Source organism: Piliocolobus tephrosceles, chromosome 16 (assembly GCF_002776525.5).
Source record: "Piliocolobus tephrosceles isolate RC106 chromosome 16, ASM277652v3, whole genome shotgun sequence".
NCBI classification, from domain to species: Eukaryota; Metazoa; Chordata; class Mammalia; order Primates; family Cercopithecidae; genus Piliocolobus; species Piliocolobus tephrosceles.
The window spans coordinates 76,067,079-76,073,642 of record NC_045449.1 but is presented as its reverse complement, the minus strand read 5'-3'; the positions used below and the strand labels follow the sequence as shown (position 1 = coordinate 76,073,642).

The following is a 6,564-nucleotide window of genomic DNA, read 5'->3' as shown; positions in this document are numbered from 1 at the left end:
GGCGCAATCTCTGCTCACTGCAAGCTCCGCCTCCCGGGTTCACGCCATTCTCCTGCCTCAGCCTCCTGAGTAGCTTAGTAGCGCCCACCACCACGCCCGGCTAATTTTTTGTATTTTTAGTAGAGATGGGGTTTCACTGTGTTAGTCAGGATGGTCTCGATCTCCTGACCTCGTGATCCGCCCGCCTCGGTCTCCCAAGGTGCTGGGATTACAGGCATGAGCCACTGCACCCGGCCTACCCCACTGGCCATTTTGTATCTTCTTTGGAGAAATGTCCATTCGGATCCTACCCGTTCTTATATTGGGTTGTCTTTGTTGTTGTTGTTTAGTTTTACTCTCTTTCATGTTGGAACAAGGTCTCCCTCTATTGCCCAGGCTGGAGTGCAGTGGCGCATTCTCAGCTTACTGCAGCCTCCACCTCCCAGGCTCACACGAGCTTCCCCTGCCTCAGCCTCCCAAGTAGCTGGGACGACAGGTGAGCATCACCACCACACCCAGCTAATGTTTTTGTGTGTTTTTGTAGAGACAGGGTTTCACTATGTTGCCCAGGCTGTCCTTTGAACTCCTGAGCTGAAGTGATTCGCCTGCCTCAGCCTCCCAAAGTGCTGGGATTACAGGTGTGAGCTGCCATGCCTGGCCCTTTGCTGAGTTTTACAGGTTCTGGGTATTAAACTCTTAACAGATACATGGTCTGCAGATATGTATTTTCCCCCATTCTGTGGGCTACCTTCACTCTCCTTTGATGCACAAAATTGTATCTTTGTTTCTTATGTTGCTTGTGTTTTTGGTATCATCTCAAAAAACTGGGCCGGGTGCAGTGGCTCACACCTGTAATCCCAGCACTTTGGGAGGTCGAGGTGGGCAGATCACTTGAGGCCAGGAGTTTGAGACCAGCCTGGCCAGTAGAAAGGCGTCTCTGCTAAAAATACAAACATTAGCCCGGTGTGGTGGTGCACGCCAGTAGCCTTCCCAGCTACTCGGGAAGCTGAGGCATGAGAACTGCTTGAACCCAGGAGGCAAAGGTTGCCATGAGCCGGGATCACACCATTGCACGCCTGCCTAGATGGGTGACAGTGAGACTCTAAAAAATAATAATAATAATAAAATAAATAAATATGCTTTCTTTTGAGAGTTTTATATTAGCTTTTACGTTTTGTTTGTTGATCTATTTTCCATTAATACGTGTACATGGTGTGAGATAGGGATCCAGCATTACTCTTTTGCATGTGGATATCCAGTTGTCCCAGCACATTTGTGGAAGAGATCTTCACTTTCTTTTCTTATTTACTTAAAAAAAAATTTTTTTTGGCCGGGCGCGGTGGCTCAAGCCTGTAATCCCAGCACTTTGGGAGGCTGAGACGGGTGGATCATGAGGTCAGGAGATCGAGACCATCCTGTCTAACACAGTGAAACCCCGTCTCTACTAAAAAATACAAAAAACTAGCCGGGCAAGGTGGCAGGTGCCTGTAGTCTCAGCTACTCAGGTGGCTGAGGCAGGAGAATGGCGTAAACCCGGGAGGCAGAGCTTGCAGTGAGCTGAGATTGCACCACTGCACTCCAGCCTGGGCGACAGAGCGAGACTCCGCCTCAAAAAAAAAAAAAAACTTTTTTAGATGGAGACAGGGTCTCACTATATTGGCCTGGCTGGTCTTGAACTCCTGAGCTCAGGTGATTCTCCCGCCTCGGCCTCCCAAAGTGCTGGGATTACAGGCATGAGCCACTGCGCCCGGCCGGAATCTATCCTAAGGACAAAAATCAGTGTGGTCAGCCTGCTTCCGTGTTTAAGCTGGAGTGGGTGTGCCAGGCAGGGGCTGCCTGTGGGGCCAGAGGTTGCCCTGGGTCTCCCCTTCCCACTCCTGGGGTGGAGTGGAGCCCTACCCCAGCCCCTTGGCCCCAACACTCAAGCCTCAGCAGGCCAGGGGGTCATCAGCTGGAGGCCTCAGGTGGGCACGGAGCAGGAGGCAGCTCTCCTGGGCACTCGGGGAGGAACATCTTTCCTTGGCAAGAAGGTTTTGGGGTGTCAGAGCCTTGGTGGCCGTGGAGCCCAGCCTGGGGCATCCAGGCCAGGCTGGGCCAACAGAGACAACTCTGTCCCAGGACTGGGGTGGCAGGTGGCTGGATGGGTGGGGACACTGCCCTCTCCTCTCGGCTCAGCCTTTTGGAGGCTGGACAGAGTGTGGCCCTAAGAGGTCCCCCCACCTGCTGTGAACGGCAGTCCCGCCGGCCCTGAGCATCCAGCATCCTGGAGTGCGGTTTTCCCCCTTTCTCCACTCCACCTGCCCTGTGTCCCAGCCCTGCCTCCTCTTGAGCTGGGGACTGGGGGGTCAGGGTTTCCTCTGCCCTCCTTGGAGCCCACGTCGGCCCTGGGTCTGCCATGGAGGCAGGACTGGAGCGTGGAAGGAGAGGAGTCAGGGCTGGAACTCAAGGCTGGGTGGGAGCAGCGCAGCCTGTGCTCGCCTGTAGTCCCGCTTCTCAGTGCAGCCCCCCCGCCTTTCAGTGCAGCCCTCCAGCCCCCTCTTTGCACCCTTTGGCCAAGCAGTCGGGGAGCAGCCCAGGCAGGGGCCTCGGACCCCCCTGCTCAGGGGCGGCCACTGGCACCTGGGAGGCTGGTGGGGAAGGGCCCCATCAGTCCCCCTGCCAGCTGGGGCCTCCAGAGACAGAGCAGGCCCAGGGAGCAAGGCCTCTGGCCTGCGAGACCCTACTGGCAGCCACCGGCTCCTGGGGTGCCCCCACGGCCTGCAAGTTCCTGGGGGTGACCCGACCTTCCCTGCTATCTAGGGGAGGATGAGCGGGACAGTGTCACCCTCTCTGCACAGACTAGCTCCTCCCCCGCCCCTTGGAGACGGGTGGGCACCTTCCCAGGTGGCACCAGCAAAGTGTGCTGCTGCCCCACACGCCCTCCCTAGGCCTCCAGGCCAACCCCCAAGTGCCTCAGACCTGCAGGCCCAGCAAGGCTCTGTCGCTGCCCCAGTCTCCGGGCCCTGCCTGGTCCTGGGTGTCCTCCTCTTCTGCAGCTCAGGGTCTTCCCCACGTCTCCTGAGCCCAATGCATGGGCCCCATCCCTGCTCCTCTCCTCCCCGCCCACACCTGCCCGGGGTGGCCCCGTCCACTCTCACAGCCCTCAGGAGCTTCCTCTCACGGTAACCCCAGTCCTGCTGGGCTCACGTGGGGCTGCCTCAGCCTCTCTCCCTTATCCTCAACCCCCATGTCCAGTGGCAAGTCCCATGGTCCCCGAGCCCTAGTGGTGCCCCTGGAGGCTCAGTGAGCCATTGGCATCCTGGTGTCCTGCCCACCCCAGCGCCTGGATGGAACAGATGCAGGTGAGTGATGGGCTTCAGGAACAGCCAGTGCCACCAGCCTGGCCCCAGGCTCTCATCCCTGCTGCCCATTCTCCACGCACAGCCGGAGAGGACCTTCTGCCGTGGTCAGCACCAGCCTGGTTTATGCTCTAGCCCTGGCCGGGCCTCTCTCCTCTCTTCCCTGGCCTGGAACGTCATTTAGGTATCACCTGCTTTGGTGGTCCTGGTGCGACCTCCCTGACCAAGCTCCACCTGCACACACCCTCGGCACCTTACACACGGCTCCTTCAGGGCTCTGTGCACCCGCCGCGCTGTCGAGAGCTGCCTTCTTCCTGCATTTCTCCTCCTCCAGTGACCTCCTGGGCTTGCCGAGGCCGTCCACTCCCCAGTGACCGAGGCTGGGCTCCCCTTGGCCATCCACTCCCCAGTGACCGCCTGGATTCGTCTTGGCCGTCCACTCGCCAGTGACCGAGGGTGAGCTCATCTTGGCCGTCTATTCCCCAGTGACTGAGGCTGGGTTCCCCTTGGCCATCCCTTCGCCAGTGACCAAGGCTGGGCTCACCTTGGCCATCCATTCCTCAGTGACTAAGGCTGGGCTCGCTTTGGCCATCCACTCCCCAGTGACCGAGGCTGGGCTCGCCTAGGCTGTCCACTCGCCAGTGACTGAGGCTGGGCTCCCCTTGACCGTCCACTCCCCAGTGACTAAGGCTGGATTCCCCTTGGCCGTCCACTCGCCAGGGTTATGCAGAGCTTGTCATTGCTGGGACTGCAGCTACCCCATGTCTCAACCCGGAGCACTCCAGGTCAAGAGGCAGAGGTCACCACCTGCCAGCCCCTGCTGTGGCCTCGTGCCCAGCCCCAGCCTGACACATGAAGGCACAGGGAGGTTCTGAGGTGCCCTTGGCCTTCACCAGGCCAGAGCCAAGGATGTGAGGACAGCAGCCAGGCTGTGGCTGGATGGCTACGGGGCTGGGGGCCTGGGGAGTGGGGCCGGACTGTGTGCCAGGATCTCTGTCTCCCGCCCGAGGGGGAAGGCAAGGCCTTGCTCAACCTTCCTGTCCGGCCAGGACTGCAGGCCCCACAGCCGGTGACTCAGCACTGAGCGCTCAGTGGAACTTCCTGGGGGGTTGGGGAGGGGCGTGGGACTTCTGACAGCGCCCGTACCTTGCCCCTTGCCACGACACTGGCTCAGGAACCGCCGTTTCCACACTGTCGGCGGCCAGGGTGCAGCCCCGTCCCTTCCAGGGGCCACGTGAGCCCCTTAGCTTCCCCAGCCTCAGTTTCCTCACTTTTACCCCAAGACGGGTGGACTTTGTGGCCTCTACCGGATGTGGTTAGTGTGGAAATGCCGTGCATCCTCCAGGCTCCCCCGGCTCCCTCAAAGCACCTCCTGCCCACAGGCTGCTGTCCCTGCAGTGGACAGGGCAGTCAAGGAAGGTGGATGCCGGGGCACCTTGGCCCCTCTCTGGATGAGGCTGGCCTTGGGAGGACAGCCTGGCTTGGAGCCCCGTTGGGTGCCCACCCGCTGGGCGGCACGGCCTGTTCCACACCAGCCTCGAGGGATCATCGCCTAGTCCTGCCAGTGTCCACACCAGGACCCCTGGCAGCAGTGGCCCTGCCTCCAGGTCTTCACCTCCGGAAAGTGGCTGTGATTGTGGCCGCTGTGGGGCGTGTCTGACGCCGCTGTCCGGCTCCTGGTCCCATCTGGACAGTGCCGGTCTTGCTGGTCTGTTCCTGGAGGGTCTTCCTGTCCAGAGGAGCCTCCCTGCCCCCAGCCCTCAACCAGGAGTCAGTGCCCACCCCCGTCCTCCTGGAGCAGGCAGACACTGAGGCCCACCCACATCCACCAGGCCCTTTCATTTCTTGGCTCCTTTCTGGCCTCAAGACCTGGGAGCCAGGCAGATGGTGCCCATGGTCACCCTTTCAGCTGAGCCACATGCCCGGGTGCCCCAGGGACGGAGCAGGGCGTGCCACAGGCAATGGCCGAGTTCAGATGGGAACAGGGCCCATCCACACCCACCGGGCCCTTTCATTGCTTGGCTCCCCTCCTGCCACAGGGCTTGGGAGCCAGGCAGATGGAGAAGTTGCCTCTGCAAGTCTGACGTAGGCATTCCCCAAACCTGAGGGGAAGTGGCTTGCTCTGGCCCATGCAGGCTGGTGCCCAGGCGGGGGCCCCCGCACCACTTGTCCTGGATCCCTGTGCTTTTAGGGCCCCGCAAGAGGCCTGGAGGCCCCAGGCAGGCAGCTTTTGGGGGCTCCCACGGTGAGGTCTGCCACCAAGGTCAGTCTGTGTTCTGGGAAGCAAGAGCCACAGCCCACACCTACGCCCTCAGCCATGGCCTTCTGACCTTCCTCTCAGCCTCCCTTGTTTACCCCACTCAGTGACACGGGGCTGCCTGACACCCAGACGTGTGCTGGCATCTGCTCTGGGCTGGGCGGGGCATAGGTGCCAGGAATGCCGCTGAGAGCAGGACAGCCAGTTCCCCACCCACCTTGCTCTGCCACAGAGACATGGGAGGGTCAGGTCCTGGCCATGCCACTCACCGGGGCACCAGGAAGGGCCCCTGGCCTCCACTGTCGTGGCATCTATGATGAGGGTGGTTGCAGGGTGGCCTGGGGGAGCCAGCACTGGAGGCTCTCAGCCCCACACAGGTCCAGGGCTGAATGGTGGTTCCCAAACAGATAGGATCCAGTCGTAGCTGCTGGTCTATCAGAACGTGGCATGGGAATAGGGTCATTGCGGATGTAATTGGCTGGGTGGTCCCACTCCAACGCGATGGCATCCTAAGAAGGGCAGCATATGGAGACAGAGACACAGGAGAAGCCACGTGATGGTGGATATGGGGGCGGGAGGGGGCGATGTGGCTGCAGCCAAGGACGCGGAAGCTGGAAGTGTTAGGTGCCTGTGGTCCCAGCTACCTGAGGCAAAGGTGGGAAGGATTCTCCCATAGGGCTTCTGGAGGAGCCGTGGCCTGGCTGACATCCTCAGCTCTCCTGAACTGGGAAAGAAGAAAGGACCAGTTTGAGGTTCCTTGTTTTGGCGGCCCCAGGCCCTGGCACATATCCTGTCTGCCTTCCACCTGTGAGTCCTGCTGGGTGCTGGAGGCCAGGAGTGAGGTGAATGTGGTCTCCCTCAGCCAACTCCCAGCTACCCGCACTGAGGGTGTCCAGGTATAGCCCAGCTGGGGAACTGGGCAGGGAAGGAGGGGGAGGGGTGCTGCAGTGCCAGGGGGCAGGGAAGGAGCGGGAGGGGTGCTGCAGTGCC

The 6,564-nt window shown here is 60.6% G+C and overlaps 1 protein-coding gene across 2 annotated transcripts in view; it reads left to right on the top strand.

Moving 5' to 3' along the window:
• Positions 1–5,716: 5,716 nt before the first annotated feature.
• CCDC57 (coiled-coil domain containing 57) overlaps positions 5,717–6,564 on the top strand; it is a 127,662-nt gene continuing 126,814 nt past the window's right edge. For both annotated transcript variants that reach the window (XM_026455830.2, XM_026455829.2), the window contains exon 1: positions 5,717–6,470. The gene's annotated coding sequence lies outside the window, so the exon portion shown is untranslated. The remainder of the gene's footprint in view (positions 6,471–6,564) is intronic.